At 40.7% G+C, this 26,605-nt stretch overlaps 1 protein-coding gene across 3 annotated transcripts in view; it reads right to left on the reverse strand.

The window, feature by feature from the left end:
• Positions 1-26,605, reverse strand: part of UMAD1 (UBAP1-MVB12-associated (UMA) domain containing 1) — a 703,877-nt gene that overhangs the window by 486,846 nt on the left and 190,426 nt on the right. The window lies entirely within an intron of this gene.

Genomic DNA, 26,605 nt, shown 5'->3' on the forward strand with positions numbered 1-26,605 from the left:
TTCTTAGATATGCAGATTTACAAGGACACCAAGAATAACAGAATCAGAAAACCAATGAGGGTTAACTTGTTACTCCAGAGTAAAAGTCTACATCTTACAAAAAACAAGTATAATGTAGTGAAGTCCCAGGGCTATAGAATAGCTAGAATTACCACAGAGATGGAACCATTTTTGAGAAACCTGAACAACTTAGAAAATGATTTTCTAGTACGAGGCTATGAAAGTCAGATGTTAAAAAACATCCTGGAACCCATTATAGAACTGAAAAGGACTGAAGCACCTTCACTCAACCTCCCCAGTAAGAGAATGTTAAGAAATTCCACAAAGAATAACAAATGCAAAAATAGCTGCGTCCTGACATATACTTTGGATTATCACAGTATCAGAAATGTTATTGAAGAAAACTGGGACATTGTCACAGGAAGCCCTTTTCTGATTAACATCTTAGGTGAAGCCCCATCCTTTATTTATAGGAAGGCCAGGAACATTAGATGTTTTGTTGAATTTAAACCTAGACCATATGAGAGAAACACTAAAAGATGCAAAACTAATTGTACATTTTGTATATTTACACAGCAAGATAATAGTTTTTATTGCCCTTATTTAAAGAAAATCATTAAGACCAGTACAGGGGGTAACTGCAACACTACAAAAGTGATTTACAGGGCACAGTGCAATGAATGTGATGCATTCTATGTAGGCAAGACTGTAAATAAACTCAAGCTTAGGATTTCATGTCATCTGTCAAAAATTCACTCGATGTAAAAATAATGCACTAGCCAAACACCTTTCTCTTCATAAAAGACACACATGTTTTAAGTTCAGATCCTGGATCGCACAGACATGGGTGATCTTGAAGGAGACATCCTGAATATTCTGGAGAAACATGAACTCATGTGGCAATTAAAGGTGAACTCTTTTAGGAAGCCTGGACTAAACTACTACTGTTCAATTAAAAGTGTACTGGAACTTAGAAAATTGCAACATTGTTTACATGACTAATTTTATTTGATTTTATTCTACCAGTTGGTTTTAAATACCATTTTAAATCAGTTGTAATTTAAGTGTATATTTTGTTTCCATCATCATACATTTTTTCTTATTATTTTTTTCCTTTTCTGGTTTTCTTTTTCCACTTTATTAAAAATGAGGTGTAATGACAATACTAATTATACAATAATATTTTTATAGATAGTTTTTATTGCTCTTGTACACAGAGTCAGAATGAGCAGTGACAAAAAAAAAAAACTGTTTTATTAGCGCTTTCGGAGTGGTCAGTGCCTCTCCTTCTTCAGACAAGGTACAAAGCAATTAAGCAGCTTTTTATAAGAAAAAGTTAAACCAATCATTCAATTAAAAAACCAATTACATTGTGCAATTCTTTAAAAGGGAAGCGTGAAAAACACACTTCCAAATGTATGTAAGACAATAACACAGCAAGTCAATGACATATTAAATACATCCCTATATGCAGTGAGCTAAATCACTTCAATAAAAAATTATATATATGTGTATATAATTACTATTATTGCTATGAAATTATATACTTAAAACTTTCTCATAAATATGTGACTCATTATACTATAAACTGAAAGAGCCATTGACTAAATCGTATAAATGAACCAGCTAAAAGCGTAACCAGTCTATTAGACAAAAGCCTGAATGTGCCTATAAGTAAAATAAAATAAAATAAATAAACCAGAATAGGATAAATACCACCTTAACTACTATCCTAATAAAAGGGACATATAAATGTTAATACTACATGCAAGAAATACCTTACTATAAAATGAATAATAATATCTTTCATACTGTTTACAATTATTCAAGTAATGTAGAGTAAATATATTATTTTACAAGAAACACAGTTTTGTATATGCTAATAATGGCAATACTTCAATCCAAACCCAAAAAGATTACCTTCTTAGGGCAAGGTATTTGAGAATACATCTTACACAGACGTGTTCATTAAGCCCTGGAAAAATATAGGCTACTGTTCTAATTTGCCAAAAAAACTCTTCCATTTCTAATTGTAATTGCCAAGGTCCGCCTCTCTGGTCAATTCTTACATGTTTTAATATAGCAAATTTGAACCTGTGTTCAGGGAACTCAATGATATGTCTGGCCAGGACGTTAGTTGTATCTTTCTTACTAATGGCATACTGATGCTCATAAATGCGCTGCTTAATCTTCCTTACAGTTTTCCCTATGTAAAAAGCAGTGCATCTGTCACAACAGGCTGAATAGACCACTCTCTTCGTCTCAAAATTATACTTGCCATTGATTTTGTACGTCTTTCTTCCAATATTAACCTGAGAATCAGTGCTTACATGCCTACACTGTTGGCATGACCCGCATCTAAACATACAGTGGTTCCTACCATATACAACACTGTTCTTACTTTCAAGTATTGCTTTAAGATTAGCTCCTTTTCTATAAGTTATTTTAGGTTTGTCCCCAAACATTCTGAGTAACCCGCTGTCCTCATTTATTAGAGCCCAGTTTTTGTTTAACATCTGACAACAGTCAGTGTACTTTAGTTACAGGGGAAGAAGGCAAACACTCAAGTAGAAAAGAGCCCTATGGCTGCCCAAAATGGTGATTTGCTTAATTACACAGCACTATAAGAGAAAGCTTAACAAATGCTTTTTTATATCTGTAACCTACTCTGATTAATTGCTGGGAGAAACAGTTTTTGTTATGGTGGCCAATTGCAATCCTGTAGACACCGTTATGCAGGAGCTGCAGTATGCTAGTGTAGGTAAATGTAGAGTTCAAACTGAGTCACATTAGGTCAGCCAAGGGGGGAAGAGAGAGGGAAATCCTAAGCACCTACATTTGAAACATATCCGGTATCTTTCTTATTCAACATGAACCCCCCTACCCATCCGCTCACATTTCCTTTTCAGGACACACAATCATCTCACATCTCCACAGTGGTGTAGAAAATGAAAAATTAATTGATTTCTTTTTAAATGTGAATATATAAAATATTTTTGGAGAAAATAAGTAAAATAGGAAAAATCTTAAATATCAGAAGTCAGTAAGTTTCAAGACTTTCATTCCACACTCTTTACATTCATGTGACATAGTTGTACTAATAGAAACTTGGTTAAACCCACAAACTGTAGACAAAGAGGTAATCCCCCCTGGTTATAACATTCTCAGACAAGACAGAAAAGGGAAGAAAAGGAGGCGGGGTAGCCGTAGTTTTCAAAAATAACCCAACACTGCAACCCTTAAACTTAAACATCCCAACTTTCAATATCTCTGAGACTGTATTCTCAAAACTAAAATTTAATAATAACAAACATCTAGTCATAGAAAGGGCATATATCCCACCTGGGAACAATCTTACTACTTTAGACAGCATACTTCAATGGACCACAAAAACCTTTTCCCAAGAAACAATAATAATGTGAGATTTCACAATGTAAAGCACAGAAACCTACCAGTCATATAAACCTCAATGGATTTATACAGCTTACAAACAGACACTATCATCGACTGGATTCTTACTAACAAAACCACATACTATCAATATTCAGACGGTCTCCCTGAAAGACTAAACGACTAGTCTCCAACCTTCCTACTGAGACAAAAGAGCAACATTCCCAAAACTACAGTTTACTGCCAAATCTGGAACAAAAACAATCTCAAATCTCTAGACTCTAGTAACCACACTCAGCCAATACCACTAGTCTGCTCTAAAAGAACTCCCCCCACTGGCTAACCAAAGAAACTAGAAATCTTCTTAAACTTACAGATAAAGCCTGGAAACAATGAAACACCACTAAATCCCTACAAAATTGACTAACATACCAGCAACTCCAAAACAAAGCCAAAACTTAAATCAAGCTAGATAAAAAAAAAAAAAAAAAAATACTAAACCAACATGCAAATAACACACCAAAAAAATCCACAAAAATTCTGGTCAGCCCCCGGACAGGCATCTTCTCCACCCCCCACAACCACCCCAAAGTCAGGTACAACTGCTGAACAATTTAACAAATATTTCACAGACAGTATCCTAGCACTTACAAAACTAACTGTTCCCCACCACAGACTTTACTATTATTAGAAAAGAGGAACAACAATACCTTCTCCTTCCATCCCATCTCAACAAACACCATAACAATTTGATTAAAAAACTGAAACCAGCAACCACTGCAGCTGACAACCTCTCAAAAGAATACCTCAAAATGTCAGCTGATGCTATAGCCTACCCTGTATCTATTCGAATCAAAAGATCTATCACTGAACATCAAGTCCCACACCTCTGGAAAGTTTCTTATATAATCCCCTTCCATGAAGGAGGCATTTCAACAGAACTATCCAATTACAGACCTATTGCTATATTATTTCAATTATCAAAAATCTTAGAAAGGTGCACACTTTCTCAACTAACACACCACCTCTCAGACAATCTACTATCTAGCTCCCAACATGGCTTCAGAACTAATAGTACAACTACCACCCTCTTAAGCTTCACTAATACAATCAACCTACATTGGAGTGAAAGCAAAATAGTCTCAGTTTCCCTTGATTTGTCCAAAGCCTTGGATACAGACTCATCTAAATCTTAATTCATCTACCTTCTCTTGGCTCCAAAGCTAACTGACAGTCACCAAGCAGTAAAGTGGTCACAAGTTACCTCTTTACTATTTCCAGTCACATTAAGGGTACCTCAAGACTCCATTCTTGGTCCCCTTCTTCTCAATATCTTAACCAACAATCTCAACACAGGTACATCTTTAGCTACTTTATATGCAGATGATCCCATACTAATATGTGCAGCCCACACCCTTCAAGAACTACAGGAAAAAACACAAAAATTCTTCACAGCAGTGGAAGCATGTTTTTCCAAAACACAACTCATACTCAACCCAAATAAAACCAAGCTAATAATCTTCCAACCTACTACAGCCACTGACCCTCCACCCAACTTTTCCATAGTTGCTGCAGATAACACAACAATTGAACCCATTATGCAGACAAAACTCCTAGGTGTCATCATTGATCAAAACATAAGATTCGACCAACACATCACAAACTACTAAGAAAGTACACAAAAAATTAGGTACTCTATATGAAAAGCAAACAATTCCTAACCAGCAATACCAAAGTAGCCACTGCCAGAACTGATCTACTCTCAACATTTATTTATGCCTCACCCATACTCAAGGACCTCAGAAAATCTAACCTAGGTAAACTCAAAACATGTTATAACAAAATAGTTAAATTTGCCGCTGACTCCCCATTCAGAACACATCACTGTCTAGTACTAAAAAATTATTTTGGCTAGAATTCTGACATATTCTTCACTACAACCAGCTGGCAATGGCACACAAATTGCTTAACCAGCCAGGCAAAACACCTGTCCTACAAAACCTACTAGGACCTTATTCTAACCTAGAATACTACACTCCACTAACAAATCCTTAATAAAAGTTATCAAATCTACAAATTCCTCAGGTGACCCCTCTACTCTTGTTATATAGTCAAAATCTGGAACTTCCTACTGCTAGAACTAAGAACTTTAACCAATATCACTCACTTTAAAAAAATGTTCAAAGACCAACTGACAAACAAATGGCTTTGCCCATGTAATTCTCCAAGATAAAACAAACTTTTCCCTGTTTACTTTATTTATTTTTATTTTATTTTCAGTTTGTTAACCGGGGAAGTCCACTGGGCCACGAAGAGTGCATTTTCAGTGGAGGCCCGGGGAGAAAAGCTCCAATGACATTTACAGACAAATTACTCTTTACAATCACATTTCCATAGAAATACAGCAAAACAAACAATGTGAGATTGTACACGTGATTTTAGAGAAATGCAGGTTAAGTCACAATAAATGAATACGATAACAGTTTTATATAGACATATTGGAATACAGGTGTAAAAAAAAAATATATATATATATATATATATATATATTTTTTTTTTTTTTTTTTTTTTTTTTTTTTAATGAGACAATGATTGATAGCAGTGCTGTAGGTAACTATCTTGAAAGGGTATGATTGGGTTGTTGTGGCAGGTATGTGAAGTAGCAGAGATGGTGGAGTGAGTGATAGAGGGGGCATTTATGTTGGTGAGTGGGATGGGCATATCCATTTTGAAGTAAGACAGAAGGACAAGAGGGATTTAAATTTGGTGTGGTCAGGGGTACTATGAAGAATGGGAGGGAGAGAGTTCCATAGTTTAGAAATGGAGCAGGAGAGCAGGAGGTGGCCAGGAGGTCGTAAGGGTTTGTAGAAGGTTTTGGTTTTCTGATCTGAGTGAACTGGCTGGAATGTAGGGGGTAGTGAAGTAGAGAGAGAGAGGGGCAGCTGGAAGGTTTGTGGATGAGCTTATGGGCATTGGTGAGTTTAAGCAAGGTCAGGTAATTAGGTAGTTCAAGCCATTGCAGGGTATGGAGAGAGTGGCAGTGGTGGGAGGTGTTTTTTGAGTTGGTAGCAAATTTGCTTACTTTGTTATAGCATGATTCGAGTCTGGATTGTAGACCTACTTGGAGATTGTTTAGTAGGGGGGCCCCGTACATAAGAGAGGGGAGGAGGTAGGAGAAGGCTAGCGTTGATGGAGGGAGAGAGGTAGCAATAGTGTCTGCACAGCAGACCAAGTTTTTGGTGTTTTTTTTTTTTTTTTTTTTTAATGGTGGATTGAATATGGGTATCAAATTTTAGATGCTCATCGATGATGACACCAAGGAGTTTGGTATTAGGGACGATTTTGATTGGAATGTTATTACTGCTAAGTACTGAGAAAGAGTTTTTGTCAATTGGGGAGTTTCTAGAGGGGGTAAAAGGTCATCAGTTTGGTTTTATTAGCGTTTAGGGCAAGATGGTTCTTGCTCATTCTGGATTCTGTTTTAGAGAAGGCAGACTGGGTTTTTAGTAGCAGGTCAGAGGGAGAGTACGCGGAGCAGATAATTGTGGAGTCATCTGCATATTGGATTATTCATGAGTCAGGGATGGCATGGTGAATGTTATTAACAAATATATTGAAAAGTAGTGGTCCTAGAACTGAACCTTGAGGGAACCTGGTGGGGGTGAGCAGAAAGGGGGAGGTTGAGGATCTCCAGTGGACGGCTTGTCGAAGTTCGGAGAGGTAGCTTGAGAACCAGGATAAGGAGGAGATGTTGAGAGATTTGAGTTGTGTTAATAGTAGAGGATGGGGGATGGTGTAGAAAGCTTTGGATAGGTCAAGGAACAGGGAAGATATAAGTTTACCAGAGCTGCGAGCTTGGTTTATGGTTTCAAGAAAGAACAGGAGGTCATTCATGGTACTGTGGCCAGGGTGGAAGCCGTATTGATTAGGGGTAAGAAGACTGTTATTAGTTAGGTATGACATGAGCTCAGTATGGATACATTTCTCCAGGATTTTTGAAAGAGGGGAAAGGATAGCTATGGGTCTGAAATTGGAGGTGTCAGTGTTTTTGCCTCCTTTGTGAAGTGGGATAATGTATGCGTGGCGCAAGATGAATGGGACATACGCTTCATTAATGGATCTGTTGATTAAGATAGCGATGGGGAGGGCTATACTGTCAGTTGAGAATTTTAGGAAATCATCTGGGAGATTGTCAGATGCGGCCCTGCTAGGCTTGAGATGGAGCAGTAATCTTTTTATAGTACTTGTAGGGATGGGTTCAAGGTTGAAAGGGTGGGAGGAGTGTAATTGGTTGGTGGGGTTGTGGGGGCTGGATGTGTTACTTTTGGTGGGGTGGGGAAAAGAGGAGGACAATTTGGCTATGCAATCTATGAAGAAGGAGTTGAACTGTCTGGCATTGTCCATGTCAGTTAGGTTAGGGTTGGAGCAGGGGTTCTCTGTTACCAGGGTAGAGGAGGGAGGAGATTGTGTCCCAGAATTTTTTAGGGTTACAGGAGCGTTTGGGTTGACGTTTGAAGTAGTATAATTTACAATCTCTGGTTATGAGTATTTTTATGGAGTTACGAAGTTGTTTGAATTCTACTAGGTGGTTGGGTTGTTGTTTTTTTTTGGTATAATTTCCAGGCTTTATCTCTTTGTAGCATACTAAGTTTGGTATGTTTGGGCAGCCAGGGGGAGGTATTGACTTTAATTATTTTGGTTCTGACAGGAGCATGGTGGTTTACTGTGTTAATGAATGTGTCAATGAAGTAGGTAGTGGCTCTGTCAAGGGGCAAGATTCTTAGGGGGGGACCAGTCTGTGAGTTTTAACAATCGGAGTAAGTTTGAGGGTTGAAGTGGAGAGACTGCAAGTTTGTATGTATTGGTGTTGCTGCTGGAGATGGTATGAGAGACGATCAGTGAATGTGATCAGTGGATGGTGATCGCTGAGAGGGTCAGGAAGCGTTCCTGACTTTGAGATAAGGTTGGGATGAGATGCAAGGATCCAGTCTATGATGATGTCTAATGCCCCATCTTTGTTAGGCCTGGTAGGGAGTTTATTAATTGGCTGAAATTGAAAAGATTGACTGATTGAGTCTGGTTTTATAAGGTGCCTAAGGATTGTTCTTTTTTGTTTAAATGCCCTGCTGCTGACCCCTCTGTGGTGTCTGTAGCCTCTGATAAGCCGCCTCAATTGCTTCCTTCTTCCACGTTATCTAAGAAGGACAGCAGAACCATGGACAGGCTGGGTAAGAAGGTTTATACTTCTGCTACCCTAGCTTTTGGGGCAATTAATTATCAGACACATATCTCTAGGCATGCGCTGGCTCTTCTTTCTCAGGCTTGTCAGCTTTTTTCTGATCTTCCAGACTCAGATTAAATCTTCTGCTCTTTCCTTGCTAGGGACTTCCTCTCAAGTAGTTTGTCATGCTATCAGATGTAGTTATGATGCAGCAGATGCCTCTAATAGGGCTGCTGATTTTAGTTCAGTTCTGAGGAGGTATTCTTGGCTTAGGCTTCAACCTTTACCCGATGATATTAAGGCTAATTTGATGGATGCTCCTCTGGATACTAAACTTTTGTTTGGGGAAGTGGCTGCAACTTTATTTAAGGCTTTTCAGGACAAGGGATAAGGTTTTACAGGAGCTTAAACATGCCTTTGTTTCTCCTCTGCCTAAATTTCAGTGAAACTACCCTTCTAAGCCAGCCTTTGTTCACAGACAATCTTGCCCTCCTTTTCTAAAGGTAAAAAGGGTGGTAAACGGACTCCTCCTGCTAAGGCTACTCAGACTGCAGGGATTCTAAAGCCTTCCTTTCCCGACAAACCAGGTGCTGTCTGACTATCCACCTGTTCACAGCCGCATTCCTCTTTCTCTTCGCCTTTCTCTTTCTCTTCCTGTTTGGCTGCGAATCACCTAAGATTCTTGGGTTCTGTCAGTCATTCAGCAGGGGTATTTCATGGACTAGATTTCCCATCCTCCTTTGATGGGCATTCCTCAGCCTCCTCAGGAACAACTTCCTTTTTTCGCAGAGGTTCTTTGAGATCTCTTGTCTCTCAGTACTATTCAAGAGGTGCCTGTGTCCCAAAGGGGAAAGGGTTTTATCCAAGAATGTTTCTAGTGCCCAGAAAAGACGGTAGACCTATCCTTGACCTCTCTCATCTAAACCCTTTTCTGAAGGAGCCTTTCTTTCAGATGTTGTCCCTTCAGTCCCTTTTTTGTCTCTTGCTCCCTCAGACCTTTCTGGTATCTCTGGATCTCATGATGCTTATCTCCATATTCCGACCCATCCTCTTTTCAGGAAATGTTTGCGTTTCTCTGTTGCTTCCTGTCATTTTGGTATTCATCAAATGCCTCACTCCCGTGACTGATTTTTTGCAGGCTTCAAAGGATCCAAATCTTTCCTTACTTGGATGACCTGCCGAGTCAGGCATCCTCTCCAGAGGTCCTTTTACAAAATCTTAATTTTTACCATTTCTCTTCTTCAGAGCCTGGGGTTCACGATAAACTTCAAAAGGTCTTCCCCAACTCCTTCTCAGGATTATGTCTTTCTGAGTTGTAGGATTCAGATGGTGCCAGTGCTGGCATCCCTGCCTCCTCAAAAGGCCTTAACTCTTATTTCTGACTTTCAAACTCTTCTTCTCTTGGCCTCCACTACAGACAGGAAGTTTCTGACAGTTCTGGGGTTCATGACTTCCACCATTCCGATGCTCCCTCTAGCCAAACTCCACATAAGGAAGTTCCAGTGGTTTCTGAAGTCAGTGCGACTTCAGCATGCCCATCCTCTAGACTTTACAGTTCCTCTTCTCCAGTGTGTCAAGCAAGAACTTCTGTGGTGGGTTCAACAGTTGACTCTGAATCCAGGACTCCCTTTTCAAACTCTTCTTGCCTCTCAGGGTCTGTTCACAGACACTTCAGATGTGGGATGGGGAGCAACGTTTGGCTCCCTGAGGGTTCAGGGAGTGTGGTTGCCTCATCAGCAGAAGGAGCAAATCAACATCAAAAAGATGAGAGCTCTTATGCTGGCTTTTCAGGCCTTTCATCATCTCTTCTATCTGGGGCCTCTCAAGGTATTCACAGGCAATACCACAGTTACGTGGTATATCAACAAACAGGGGGAAACAAGATCTTACCTTCTTTGCAGGCTGGCAGTTCTGGTATGGGATCTGGCTATCAAGTATCAAGTGATTCTTCAGGCAGTTTATATTCCTTCAGATCAGAACACTGTAACAGACACTCCAAGCAGGTCCTTCACTCAATCCCATGAATGGATGCTTCACAGGGATGTGTTTCTGGACACTGTTCACCAGTGGTGTACTCCTCAAGTAGATTGCTTTGCCTCCCCTCTGAACAGCCAACATCCTCTGTTTTGTGCCAGTGTTCCAGGTCCTCTGGTATGGAAGCTGGATGCCCTCTCATTTTCTTGGAAGAGGATGTTTCTTTATGTATTCCTTCCTCTTCCTCTCATTCCGAAAGTCCTGTTCAAGATTCAACAGGATGCTCCCAAAATCTTGTTGGTGACTCCCTTTTGGCCACTACAGCACAGGTTCCCTCTACTTCTGCATCTAGCCAAGGGCAATCATCACAAGTTTCCTCACAGGGTGGATCTCCTCAGGAAAGACAATGGGTCTCTCATCCACTCTCACTTGTCCACGCTTCAACTGACACTGTGTGTGATAGGGTTTTGATCCCTCATAGACACCTTTCTTCTGAGAACGTGCTGCAGGTCCTGCAGGAGGCCAGAAAACCTACTTCTAGGAAATCCTACTTGTCTAAATGGAAGATGTTTTCTATTTGGTGTCTTTCTCATGACCTGATCCCACTTTCTGTGGATGTTCCTTTGGTTATCTCTTATTTGTGTGAGTTGCTCAATGCTGGTTTGGCCTATTCTTCTATTAAGAACCACTTGTCAGCTCTTTCTGCTTGTCTACCTTTAACTCCCTTGTTAGCTTCTAGCTTTGAGGCTAAGCAATTTCTTAGAGACGTCCTTAATATTAGACCTCCAAGGAAGCATATTCCTTCTCCCTGGGATCTTAATTTTGTTCTGAAAAAATTGACTCGGGCTCCTTTTGAGCCTGCTGTTTCAGCTTCCTTGCAAAATTGTTCTTGGAAGACAATTCTTTGGTTAGCTCTTACTTCTGTCAGACGGGTGTCTGAGTTGCAAGTCCTTATGGCTTGTCCACCTTTTTTGATATTTCATGAGGACAAGGTGTCCTTACACACTAACCCTTCTTTCATGCCCAAAGTAGTTAATGAGTTGTCACTTAGTCTATTAATTTGCCCACTTTTTTCCCCTCTCTGCAATCTGACAGTGAGAGGGTGCTGCATACCTTACATGTGCATAGACAGCTCAGATTTTATTTGAATAAAACTAAAGCTATCAGAATATCAGACCAGTGCCTCTGTCAAGTAGAGCCACTGGAGTGATCCCTGGGGACAATTTTCTATTTCCCATCCACTCATCAAGATTTCTCTTGAAGAGGGCCAGTGAGATGCTCTGTTTGACATGTATGGGAAGTCTATTCCCATAGCATGGGAAGTCTCTGGGTTATGACCCTGTCCCTCCAGCACGTTCTGCTGATTGTGGTAATGAGGTTGAGGTCTCTGGAGTGTGTGGTGCACAGGGATTGGGATTTCTTTAGATGTAGCATTTCTAACAGAGCTGGGTCAGACATGGCTTTATAAGTCAAGCAGACATCGACTCTAAGTAGGCGATATGACAGCAAGAATAGTTGGAGTTTTTTGGAGTCTGTCCATATAGGACAAGTGTTTAAGGCCTAGGATCCTCTTTGTGAGGTACTTTTGCGGCCTCTCCAGTTGTTGCAGGTGTCTAGTGAGGTACATGCCAAATAGGGCATTGTACTCGATGATTGGCCTAATGAGGGAAGAGTAGAGGGAGACAATGACCTCTTTCTTCCTGGATGCAAAACCCTTAGTAATGAGATGTGCCACTTTCTGACCACAGTGGCAGAGTGGTGGTCAAAAGAGAGGTTGTTGTCAACCTGTGTTTCCAGATCTCTTATAATGCCTTCTGTGTTGAGTGGACTACCATCGATGTGGTAGCTTATGGGAACTGAGTTTTTCCTAAAGGGGATGACGACACATTTTTTTGGCATTGAGCTTAAGGCCATGGTTATGACACCAGCCGTTGGGTCTCCGTGAGGTTTTTCTGTAGGATGTCAACATCACTTGGGGAGTTAATAATGGCTCCCAACTTGCAATCATCTGCGAACTTTGTCAGCCAGAGTCTCTTTGTGTTGTACTGGACTTCTGAAAAGTAAATACCAAACAGGAGAGGACCCAGGACTCATGACTGATTGGCAGTCTGACTTGGAGTCAGCTACTCTCACACGGTGGGTTCTATCTGTGAGCCAGTTTGCAACCCACCTAGTGATAGAGGGTTGATGCCTAGCTTAGTGAGTTTTTCTATGATTCCTGAGTGGGGAATGGTATCAAAGACCTTGGCCAGATCAAGGTAGGCTGTATGAACCACCTTGCTTTCATCCACAGCTCTGATGACTGACTCAAAGAAGTTGAGCAGGCATGATCTACCCTTCACAAAACCAAACTGTGTGAGATCCAGAGTTTAGAGATTCCCTATATCCTTGTTTATTAGGTCCATGATGATGTGTTCCATAGCTTTGCATATCACACTTGTCAGGCTAATGGGGCAACAGTTCCCAGAGTCTGTATTGGTTCCTCCTTTGTGGAGAGGGATGATGACAGCAGTGCGCCATTCAGTAGGGGCAAAGCCTGAGGTGAGGTTGTGACTAAACAGGGCACACAGGTGAGGTGCCAGTTCAGTCTGTAGTTCATGTAGAACACAGCCAGGGATATTGTAAGGGATTCTGGACTACTCTCACATATAAAAGTAGAAAACTGGATAGTAGACAAACAAACCTGCTGATGACTGCAAATTGGGTAACATAATTACTTCAATAAAAATGCTCAAGTTCTCCAAGATGGTCTGTATAAAACATATCTGGTACAGCAGTTTTAAGTTCATCTTTAATGTCACCAGCTTTGCAATAAAAATATAAATTCTAATTACAGAATAAACCAGCAACAGAAAAAGACAGCAAACTCGATCAAAAAACAAATAGGCAGCTGGATGTAGAAAACACAGGTTTATTGAGAAAATTATCCTTAACACCAGTAGTACAGGATTTCGTGCCGCCAACAATACCGGAACTTCATCAGATAAATTCAAAGAACCAATACACACACTTAAATAAAAAGAAAACCAATCAAAAATTCAATTAAAATACACACCTCTTCTTAGATACCAATCAGTAACTAGCCTCATGACACACCCCAGTACACAGTCTTCACTCACAGAGCAACGTGTTTCAAATTTACATACACAATGTAGTAAGACATGGTTCATTGAAACATTTTGTGTTCTACTCAAAGTAACATGTTGCAAATACGCCTAGCATCTATCTCAAGCAAACTTTTAATTTTAACAGGCATGCCAGAGATTCTGCTTCATTTAAACCTGGCCAAATATGTGCTCCAAGTTGGATTTGCCAGCAGAGTTCAGCTTTTTCAAGCAGGAGCGACCATGCTCCACCTCTACCTGTGATTTTCAGCGAATCCAACACAATAAATTAAAAATAATGTTCATTATAACCATTAATGTGTCTGGCCAATGCATTTGTTATTTTATTATTACACATAAATGTTCGCTAATTCTACACTTAAGCTTGCTCTCTGTCTTGCCCACAAAGAAACATGGCCAAGACTGGCACAGAGCACAATACACTACTTTTGTAGAATTGCAATCATTTTTACCATAAACAATGATGTTCATGTTGTTTGTACATACTTGTCCAACATCTAGAATATGTTTACACAAAGTGCATGCAACACATTTTCTCATATGTCCTGCAGTTTTGTTTATTTTACTACACGCTATTAGCTGCTTAAAGTTACAACCTCTTCTGTAAACTATAACAGGTCACACCCCCATTTTTTCTCTAATGAAGCTGTCATTCATTAAAACCTTCCAATTCTTTATTAAAATTTATTTTAAAACTTTACTATCAGTACAAAAGGTAGTTCTAAAAGCTCTATTAAAATTCCCAACCCCATTAAAATTGCTTGTCTCTAAATTAAAAACTCCATCATTACCACTGACAGTAAATTCATTAGACAATGTCATTTGCCCAGAAACGAGCCACTGCGAAGGGTCAGCTGGTGCGAGCGGCCCATATGACTACTAAATGGGACCGATTTCAGGAAGAATGTGAACTAATGAAAAATGTGTTCATTAATAGAGGCTATCCCGTATGGTTAGTAAATGAGCTTCTCAGTGAAGTACGGCATAAAAGAGAAATTGGACACTTTACACCTTTACTTAATAATGCCCTTCCCCACTTGACAATGTCTAATGAATTTACTGTTTTTTCCTTACACCAACACCTCCTTCTTGGCCTATCAGTTAACATCCAGTCATATTCTAGGGTCTAATACACACCTCCATTTTAACAAATCACAGATAGACTTCAATAGAACTAGGGCATTTAAACCTGGTGGGCGGTCTGCTCTCAGATTCACGATCCATTTGACTTCCTTCATTTCTGTGCGATTAATAACATCTCCACTGTTATTAATCACACAGAAATGAAGTCAAATGGATCGTGAATCTGAGAGCAGACCGCCCACCAGGTTTAAATGCCCTAGTTTCACTGAGGCCTATTTTAAAAGGAAGACTATCTGTGATTTGTTAAAATGGAGGTGTGTATTAGACCCTAGAATATGACTGGATGTTAACTGATAGGCCAAGAAGGAGGTAAGAAGGAGGTGTTGGTCTAAGGAAAAGAAGCCGATTGGTTTAACTGAGTTTATTCACGAAAAATGGCTCCCCTCTCATTCACGATCTGAAGAAGGTTAACAGCCAAAAGTGCTTATCATTTGTAAGGGGATTCTTATGTGTTTTAGAACACTCAAAAGATTTTAAAGTCTCTACACTTTTTAATAAATTTGTGCTTGTTCTGTCAATAAAGAGCCTGGTTTTAAAACCTTCCCTGGTGGTGTGTTTCGGCTTTTACTGTTCAAGTAATCTGTTTCAGTCTTATTAAATTTGCAACAGAATGTAGGATACCATACCAATTAATTCGCAGTCTCAATGCAAAATGGTGAAAATCTGTCCATATTGTCCAATATTGCCCTTACAATGAAAAATTTAAAAAGGATACGAATGTATCAAGAGGCGACTTTCTTGGCATCCATGTCTTGAACACATAATGTGGTTAGCATTGGCAAACTGCTTATAATCCTCTATATTACTTAACCAGAATCCAGCTAAATTCCACTCAGATTTTAGATTTTCCAGCAGTTCGCTGAATTCTGGTGTTACAAAAAATGCTTCCAGATCAATCAAACAAATCCATAAATAAATCAGAAGTGACAGCGAAGCAGAATGTATAGAACCAACATACTTAAAGATCATAAATATATGGGCTAATTTGGGCAATGCTATAAACATTTCTTCATGCCCATAGATTACAGATGCATTAATCATTTTTAAAGGTCTCACTTTCAATCCCTACTGTTATGCTAAATTATTCTGATCTGTTTTTATACAGAAAGAAGTTCTGAAAAAAAAATTAAATCTGCATCTGTAATCTGCAAGAAATGTTAATAAATCTAACATGGTTATGAGGCCCTCGATATTTACAGCCCCTAACTGTAACATTTTTAGGCATTTGGCAATGCTATTTTATTTCAGCAAAAACCAGAAAAAATAACATTCTGCATAATTCTCAGATGTTCACCTTTATACAAGAGGAAAAACACAGCACTGAGCCTTCAGAAACAAGCTAGAACTACTGGTATAAATAAAGTGGATAAAAGAAAAGCTAGATACGGGTGTTGAATATTAGAGCAATTTTAGAATGTTTGTCTAGACGAGTCAGGAATATTTTTTTTTTTTTTTAATTTCCTTCAATAGCTGTATTGTCATCAAAGGGAGTTACAGACTATCTCATTACAGCTGTTAGATCAGGATTTATTACAAAATTGATATGTAGTTTTCTCTGTGTACAGTATATGCTACCTAAAATTCATAACTCCTTGCACAAACAAAACATCCATCTGAGTCTCTCTTACAAAATGAATACCTCAGTTTTTGAATACTAAGTTGAGGCCACTTATTAAAATGTGACAGCACATGTAAACACATTAATGAAAGACTACGAACTGCATCACAAATGCAAAGAAAGGTTGGCTGGTAAGTGGTACTTTTAGATGTTGATGCCCTACATGCACCAATCAGACAATAAAAATGTATACAGGTTTATAAAATTTGAGTTGTTAAAGGATCAAATATATTAGGTGAGGTTTAATTAATTTTTGTTAGATTTTCTGACCCATTCTTAGAAAAGTACTTGCAGTAGCAGAGTTTATCTATGGCTACAATAAGGGGTACAAAAGGTAGGACCCACCATGGACCCCAGTCATGCAGACCTGTGTATGGTAGAGTGGGGAAAAGAATTTTCTACATGAAATAGACAAGAACGATATCTTAATACCCAAGCAATGTAATTATGACATGCAAAGGGCCATATGACATTATTTCTGTAGTTCAGGGACTATGTTAAAACATTCATTGAGGACATTACATTCACTGTCCCACTGAGTCGGCCACAGATATTTTATCTGCACATTCTCATTGCATTTAAGCCCAGTAGTTCTTTACCTACATCTCTTTTCTGAAAACTGCTTGATACAAGTACAATGCTGTGGTCAGAGGGTCATCACAAAACCACTTATGCAAAAAGTCACAGAGCAAAACTATATAATATGTCTAAAGTTCAGTTAGTGAAAATTAAAAGATTTTTAGGGTTCCTGCTGCCTATCAACCATCAACCCTTGAGATCAGCTGGCTTATTCATTCTTCAAAGGGCTAGAGCTCTTCCTGGCCCATTATCTTTCTATAAGGCGAGGGCCAATTCCAGAGACCATTATTTACAGATACTGGGGCTTTTCTGCTTATGACCCTAACCCCTCCATTTGGAGATTGGTGTCAGCAATCACATCACTATGAAAGGCCCTGCTGTGCTGTTCCTCAACACACGCATGCTTCAGTTCACATACCACAAAGGGCTACCATCACCGACTAGGCAGGTCTGTGCTAACATCCACAGTCTATAACCACAATGGCTCCCTGTAAGCCTCTGTATGCATGTAGTGATTGACGGACCAGAACCACCAGTCCCTCTCCCCAGGCTGGGTGAACAAGCTTCAGCTGCTATTCCTACCTTAGCCCACACAGCCCTTCCAGAATCCTAGCCATTAGCTGAATTTAGGACATTTGGGATGCAGTCATGGCTTTATCCCTCTGCACCACAGAGCTGGAAATGAAAAAAAATTATCTTCAGAAACAGAACTGGAGGTTAAACATGTTTAATATGACAGACTTACAAAGGGGAGTATTTAGATGAATTACTAGATAAAACCTGTGATAAAATAAAACACAGACACAAAAGAACTATTACTTAGTTTGTACACAGCAATATTTTAAATATGAACATAGGAATTCAGTGACATTTATTACCCTTTATATCTCATGAATATCAGCAATGAGAAATATATAAAGCAATATTTTCTCAGTAATCAGAAATGTACTAATCAGTATTAGTATATTTTAATGTCTGAAAGAATGTTTAGAGCATGCATAGGTTCTAGATTTATTAAAGTTTACAAAAATGGCAAAACAATGTCTAAGTTATTGGTCCATACCACAAGTGACCTTGTTGGAAAATGGAGATAGCTTTGGGGTGTTTTGTCTGTATGTAGGTTACAGTCAAACTTGTAAATATGTTGGAATGTCATCTAATAAATTTAAAATTAAGAATTTCATTATTAAATGCCAAACCTCATATGTGGTTTAGCAAGCTAAGTATAGTTGTAATAAGCAGCTCATAGATAAAACCATACATCTAGATTCTAGCTACCAACGTCACTGCACACATGCATGACATTAAGGTGAAAAAAATGTACTATATAAAGACCTCAGTGAAAGTCCCTCTTGCAGCTTTTAATTTGCAAGTATAGAAAAAAATAAACCTGAAACTTAGGGAAGGAGATTTAAATTTGGAATAGAGTTTTTAATTAAAAGTACTGTTGTTTAAGTTGCATGTGTCCATATCAGCAGATGCTCTTTCCCACATTTCTGAGGAGGGAAAATCAGCAGTCAGAGTGGAAAATCTTCAGGACTTTCTAGCTTAATAGTTAAGAAGTAGCATATTCACCATGAGATAAACAAACAATAAATAATGCTATACACCATTACGGGATGGTGAGTGGAAGCATCTACTGCAGTAGTCAGGAATTCAAACATCTAGTGTCATGGGTAAGTGCAACGTACATAATTGTAATATGTTCATCATTCCCATTCCTGCATTAGCCTTTAGTCTGGGTTGATTACCACAGCCTATCCAACCTGGGAGGAGAAAGGATATGGATTCCAAGAGCCTAAGAGAATGTCTAAATTCAGGACAGTCTTTGCTAGGATCAAAGGAATTCAGTATGATATACCTTGTACAGGTATATATAGACAGAACTATACAGTTGTCTCTACAAAACTTGAGTCCACCTGTTTCCAATATGCCATCAAAGAAGACAAGGCCCTCAGTGAGCATGCCTTAATACTGCCCGGAACTGGTTTATCATGGTGGGTATAACAAAAAGCATTAGTCAAAGACAACCAACTGGAAATTGTCTGTTTGACATGGGTTGCCCTTTCTTGGTCCCAGCATAAAAAATATCTGCTTAGCTTTTCTAAAGGACTTTGTTCTTGTCAAATAAGTACCCAAGCTGCATGTGCATTGGGTTGGGAGGGTGGCCTAATGGTTAAGGTGTTTGTCTTATATAGACAAGGTGCAGGGTTTGAGTCTCATAAGGGATAATTGGCTAGGCTTAAAATGGCTCGCAAGGGCAGTTAGCCTAGTACTAATCTATGAATCTATGAATCTATGTCAGGAGTATGTGAAATCCTTTCTCCATGGTTCTGAAGGTTAGGATAGAACACTGAATCAGGCCACTGATCTCCCAGAGAAACTCTGAAACAACTTTGGGCATGAATGAGGAAATTTTTCTTACAGATACCCTATCCCAAATGCAGACCAGATAGAGTTTACCCACCAAGTGAGCTTGCAACTCACCTACTGATCTTGCAAATGTCAGTTTTCCATGTAATGAACCTTAAACATGCCTGGTGTACAGGTTCCAATGGAAACGTGGTTAACTTTTCTAGGAGCAAGTTAAGATCCCAGGAAGGAACAACCTGTCTGCAATGTTATCTCAAGTGAAAAACTCTTATCCAAAACTGTTTTACTAAGAAAGATACTGAAGAAAGAGAAGGATCCATGCAGACGTACTGAAGTGGCTGCAAGATGTACCTTCTTAAAGTACTACAAAAGCCAGAGGCTAGTAACTCACACAAATATTTGAGCATCTGTGGTATAAATCCCAGATAGGGCCCTAGTTAGTTGTTGGGAACCAACTAGAAAAGTCTTCCACGTGTCATTACATAACTTTCTAGTAGCAGAATTTATGCCTCTCAGTACCTGCTGCACATACCTTTTAGAATCCGCTTTCTCGAGTATTAGAATCCAGGCAGATAATTTAAGATGTCTTAGACTGGGGTGCATCAAACGTCCCTTTTTCTTTTATGAGTAGATCCAGATAGTAAAGAAACTTGTGGTAATTAACCTTGGTCAATTCCATTAAAAGGGAGAACCAATATTATCAAGCCAGAAGGGAGTAATCAGAAATGTTGAAAGGGTGGAATGCATAAAGAAACAGTGGACGAAAAAGCTATTTTGGAAGAAAACCAACAGATCTCTCTGATGTGTTCCCCCAAAATGGATCAATACCTGGATGACCCCTCATTCAATCTGTATTTATGAAGGTCTGTCCTAGTTCTGCTCAGTTTGCCTGCCAGTGTGTTTTGCTCTGATGAAAAGTAATATGCTTGGAGGGTTAAGGAATGCTGAGGAGCTAACTTCCAAGCTATCATAACCAGCCTGCAAGAAAGTATGGCTTTGTGCCCCTTAGCCTGTATCACATCACTGTAGTATTTTCCATCTCTTTGAAAATTATATCCTTTGGTCTGTCTGTGGAATCCCACAGGCCTTGCACTTTTCTTCTCATAGGAAAGTACAATTTTGTACCTACCATAAATGTAGATGTTCGAGTGCTCATACAGTTGCAGTCATAACAGATGGGTTATCCTGCCTTCAGGCGGGTCCTCGGTCAGCCGAATTCCAAAGTCTAGGTCCGGCGTAGGTTGTCGTCGCTTCCTCCCTGACATCAGTGCGGCAGGGGTATAAAAGAGGCAGCCGACGCCATTTTCTTCAGTTTTTCTTGCCCCAGATGTCAGGTGCCCCCAGAAGGAAAGCAAACATAATGTTATGCAAAAATGCAATGTTGATAAATCAAAAACAGTAGTTGCAAGCAAATACACCATAAAAGTACCCCAAAAGGTTATATGAAAAGGGTTTGTCATAAGGCCTCCTAAGAGGGGTTGGAGGGAGGGAAACCTGGACTGCAGCTGTATGAGCACTCGAACATCTACATTTATGGTAGGTACAAAACTGTACTATGTTCATCGTGCATACAGCTGCAGTCATAACAGATGGGTAGAATCCCAAAGCTAAGTAAGGGTGGTAGGCACTAAGTGGAACTAGGAGGGGCTAGGATGCCCTGCAGGACTACTGTGGCAAAGCCCGCTCTAGACTTAGAGTATAGTGGGAGGTGATAGTGCTTGGAGAAAGTGTGCACTGAACTCCAGGTGGCTGCTTCCAAAATATCCTTGGTAGGGACCCCCTGAGGAAGGCTGCAGAGGTAGCTGTGGCTCTGGTGGAGTGGGATCTGATGCATGCAGGCACAGTTTTTCCATCAAATGAGTAACAAAAGCATATGCAGTGGGCTATCCATTCTGAAATTGTCTGTTTGGAAATAGCCTTTCCTTGAGCACCTGCAGCATAGGACACAAAGAGTTGCTCAGATTTCCTGAATGGCTTTGTCCTGTCCAAATAATAACGAAGTTGTCTGTGAATGTCCAAGGAATGTAGTAGTCTTTCCCCTTTGTTTTGTGGATTAGGATAAAAGGTAGGTAAGTGGATAGTCTGATTCAAAGCTACACTGGATACTACCTTTGGCATAAAGGTAGGGTTGGTTCGTAAGGAAACTCTGTCCTGATGGAAAATGATGAATGGTTGCACAGCCATGAGGGCCTGTAGCTCCGAAACCCTGTAAGCTGAGGTGATAGCCAGAAGAAAGGCTGTTTTCCATGACAAGTACTGTAACTCTGATGAAGAAGCTGGCTCGAAGGGAGGAAGGGTCAGCTTTTCCAATCTGGTTGAGGTCCCAAGCAGGGACTGGTGGTTTCCTTGGGGGTATTATATTCTTTGCCCCTCTGAGGAACTGCCTTAAGAGAGGATGAGAAAATAAAGGAGGATCTGTGTTGTATTGTGCAGAAATAGCTGAAGCGTGGATCTTGATGGAGGAGAAGGAAAGTCCATTGTTTAACATCTCAGCTAGGTACTGTAAAATTTGAGGTATATTTATTACCCAAGGATTCTGTCCCTTCTTTTGATTCCAGGCACAAAATCGTTTCCATTTGGCGGAGTAGGCCTTTCTAGTAGAAGGTCTTCTGGCCTCCAAGATGACATCCTGCACCTCCTTGGAGAGGAGAAACTGTTGGGAAATCAAGGAATTCTCCATGCAGCTAGATTTAGAGTTTTGAGATGGCTGTGAAGAGTTTTGCAGTTGTGCTGGGACAACAGAAGAGGGACTAGAGGTAGGATCCATGGCGGGGAATGTGTCAGGCTCTTCAGGAGCGGATACCAGTGTTGCCTTGGCCAGTCTGGAGCAATGAGAATCATTTTTGGCCTCTCTGCTCTGGCTTTTAATAGAACTTTGGGCAGCAGAGGAAGAGGCGGGAAGGCATAGACTGCCAATGTTGCCCAATTGAAGGAAAGTGCGTCCACTTTCCAGGCCTGTGGATGATAGGTCCTTGAACAAAATTTTTTCAACTGGCAATTTCTGTGGGTAGCAAAGAGATCTATGTCTGGCTGTCCCCATGCCTGAGTTATCTTTGTGAAAATTTGAGGATGCAACTTCCATTCGTGTGGATCTGCCATATTTCTGCTTAGGTTGTCTGCCAGTGTGTTTTCCTTCCCTGGCAGGAATTGTGCCTGTAGTTGAATTTTCAATTCCAGTGCTGTGTTCCATAGGGTCATGGCTTGCCTCCACAGGGGGTATTAATGAGTTCCCCCCTGTTTGTTTATGTACCACATCACTGTGGTGTTGTCTGTCCTGATCAATAGCTGGCCTGGATGCAGTAGGTATTTGAAGGTCATAATAGCCTTTTGCACGGCTAGCATTTCCTTTTGGTTGATGTGAAGGTGCTTCTCTTTTCGTGCCCATTTTCCCTGAATGCACTGATTTGTCATGTGTGCTCCCCATGCGTAGTCTGAGGCGTCTGTTGTAATGATTTGAGTTGCTTGAGGTACACAGAAAGGAAGACCTGTGTTTCTTTGGCAAGCTTGAGCCCACCACATAAATTCCTTTTGAAGGCATGGAATGAGTGGTATAATTGCTTCCAAGCTGTGGCTGTGTTGAGACCATAAGTTTTTAGGTACCATTGAAGTTTCCTCATATGCAGCTTTGCACATGGGATAAGTAGGATGCAAGATGCCATGAATCCCAGAGCCTGCAGGACTTTCCTTGCAGTTAGCCTGGTGTAAGTTGCCATTTTTCTGAAGTATTGAGACAGTTGCCCTTGCTTGTCTGGCGTGAGGTAGGCCATCTGGGTGGTTGTATCCAAGTTGGCTCCCAGGAAAATTATTTGTTGAGAGGGTATTAGTTTCGATTTCTTTTTGTTGACTGTGTATCCCAGGAAGTTCAACAGTTTTATTACAAACGCCAGGTGCTGCAGTAGTATGTCCTTGCTGTCCGCTTGGATTGGGCAGTCGTCCAGATATGGGTAAATTTGTATCCCTTGTAGTCTGCAGAAGGCGATTACTGATGCCAGGTATTTCGTAAACACTCTGGGCGCAGTAGATAAGCGAAAGGGCAATGCAGAGAATTGGTAATGGGTTGAACCTGCAAGAAATCTGAGGTATCTTCTGCAATCTTGTCTGATAGGGACATGCAGGTATGCCTCCTTGAAGTCCAATGTTACCAGCCAAAACTCCTTGTCCAGCATGGGAAGAAGCTGCTGTAATGTGAGCATCTTGAATTTTGGCACCTGTAGATATGTGTTTAGGATGGATAGGTCTAAGATAGGTCTCCAATCTTTGTCTTTCCTTGGTACCAGGAATAGTCTGGAATAAAACCCTTGACCTTGTTCTTTTGCAGGTACCTCTTGAATTGCTTTCATGTCCATGTGAGCTGAAATTTGTTTTTGTGCCTCTGCCCTTTGATTTTGTGGCAGATTTGTCATGCCTCTCATTTTTGGAAGGGTGTGAAAGTGGAACCTGCAGCCTCTGTCTATAATGTCCAGAATCCATTTGTCTTTTGTAACAATATGCCAATTTTTTGAGAATAATGTCAGTTTTCCGCCCAAAGGTGCTGCCATTAAAGCTTTGCTTGGCAGGTGTAGGGGGAAGTCATTGTGTCTGTTTTCTAAAAGACTGTGATCTATCTTCTCCACCTCTTGGGGTTGGTGCTTGCCACTGTCTGGCTCTGAAAGATCCTTGAGGTTGCCCTCTACCCGCCTGTATCTGCCCCTTTGAGGTCTGTCCGTGGCTGGAAAGGACCAATTTTTTGAAGGCCAGTTTCTGCTGAAACGTGGTGGCTGTACCTGCAGAAAATCTTTCACTGTTTGCATTGATTTCGCTTTTTCCTCCATTTTCTTTAGCACCTCCTCTGCTTTAACACCAAACAATACATCTTTTTGAAGAAGTGCATCTAATAATTTAGCTTTGACATGATCTGGTAAGGTTTGCTCTTTGAGCCAAGCATGCCTACGTATAACAGACCCTGTAACAGCAGCTCTACATGAGGCCTCTAAAGCATCAAAACTACACTGCAAGGTATGTTTACCCACTTGCTCTGCACCATGCAACAAATCCTGTAACTCTTAAATCTGGTTGTTCTGGTTGTGTCATTTTGCTTTTCAGCTGAGATATCAAAAACTGTTGATACTTTAACATATGGAACTGACAGTTTAATGCCCTCATGGTTAAAGTGGCCGAGGTGTACACCTTTTTCCCCCACCTTTCTAAGGATCTGGAATCTCTCTCTGAAGGTAATGGGTTTTTAGCAGTAGAGGCCTTAATTCCCTTGGGACCCTGTGAAATAGTTTCTGGGTCAGCAGTATGGCTTTTATATAGGAACTGGTGAGAATCAGGAACCCGGTAATACCTGTCTGGTTTAACAGGAGCTGGAGGCAAAGAATCAGGATTAAGGCTGGCTTCTGTGTACACATCATCCAATATATGTAAAACAGGAGGGATAGCCAGAGGCCTATGCTGGGGGAGCAGAAGAAATTCTCTGAGCCTTTTCTTGGAATCTGAGTAATCTTGGCCTTCCCAGTGAAAGTGTTCCTTCAATGTATGCAGGGTTTCCCCAAAAGAGAAGTCCTCAGGGGGGGAGACCGAGGGAATAGACTCCTCTGCATCAGAGTCTTCCAATGGAGAATAGGCACAATCCTGGTCCTCAGATAGTGCTGAGGTAATAGAAGCTTGATCTGAGGAAGGGTAGTCTTCCTCTAATCTGGGCCTTTTGTCATAGGGGGGTTGAGAACCCCTGATAAGATTAATCAAATCCTCAGCCATTTTAAGCATCTGTTTTTTAGGCATGGTGCCTTGAGCGGGTGTCTGAGGAACCTGTTTTTTGGTTTTCATGGCGGTTTTAGATTTAGTGAAGGCTTTAATAGAGAAGGAGGAAGGCCTGAAGACCCCTTGAGAAATGGCAGGCCTGTCTAAATTCTGAGTTTCCCCGCCAGGAGTGGCGTCGGTATCTGTAGTAGGAATGGGGGCCGAGGAGCCTGCGACCTCGGGTACTGAAGACACCGGTAATGCATTGTCATCGGTACTCAGGGGCTGTGTAGGCGCCTCGCTGAGTACCGGAGAACCGATAGTCAGCCTTAGCGTGGTATCAGTAGGTGGTGCGGACCTCGTATGCCGGTCCTTATCTTTGCGTTTTTTGCTCAAAACTGGAGTCGGAGTATCCGACGACATAATATAATTAAATTTTTTGCCAAAAAAGTGAAGGGCGAACTCTGCCCGATGCTTAATAGTGAGTTTGTTGAATCTAGCACAAAAACGGCAGGCCGAGACGTCGTGGTCTGGGCCTAAGCAAGGTATACAGTAAGAGTGGAAATCCTTATGCGGTATTTGCTTCCCACATGAAATGCAATTATTAACATTGCCTGACATCGGTCTGAGGCAAGAAAAGTTTCCCCAACGGGGTACTTAGCTTTCAAGAAGACTTCGGCTGAAATACTTTTGTAAATCTCAGGAGCTGGCCGACCGGCACTTGCAAACTGCTTCTGCTTCGGGCACCGCGCGGCAAGAAAGACTGGGGAAAATGGCGCCGGCTGCCTCTTTTATACCCCTGCCGCAGTGACGTCAGGGAGGAAGCGACGACAACCGACGCCGGACCTAGACTTTGGAATTCGGCCGACCGAGGACCCGCCTGATGGCAGGATAACCCATCTGTTATGACTGCAGCTGTATGCACGATGAACATCTGCCCTCAAAATAAATTCTGAGGCATCTGTAGTTACAGACCGACTTTGAGGTTCAGAACAAAAATGAGGAGACGCATAATTGCTTATATTTGTTGGCTCCAAATATTACAGTTCCCTTTACACCAAGCCCATGACAGGTATGGGAAAATCTAAAGGATTTATGTTTTAGGTCCATGTGTTTAGATATCCTAGAATCTTTCTCATGTACAACCTGTCAAGAGGAATTATGAAAAACAAAGATGATTTGAACTCCAGAAACTGGGGAAACTCTCTGGTTCAAGTCAGAGACTGACATGAATGCTCTGGAACGTTTTCAGACAAAAAGTACAGTTTTGTACCTACCATAAATGTAGATGTCCGAACTGGATAGCATCTGCAGTCATAACAAGTGGGTTGTCCTGTCGTCAGGCAGCCCTGCAGTCGGCCGGATTCCAAAGTCCGGGTCCGGCTTCGGCTGATGTCGCACTCCACCTGACGTCATCTCTGTTGGTCTTCGGGTATAAAAGCATCAGCCGACGCCATTTTC

The sequence above is a fragment of the Protopterus annectens genome, chromosome 3.part1 (genome assembly GCF_019279795.1).
Source record: "Protopterus annectens isolate FY-2018-M chromosome 3.part1, PAN1.0, whole genome shotgun sequence".
Lineage (NCBI taxonomy): Eukaryota > Metazoa > Chordata > Ceratodontiformes > Protopteridae > Protopterus > Protopterus annectens.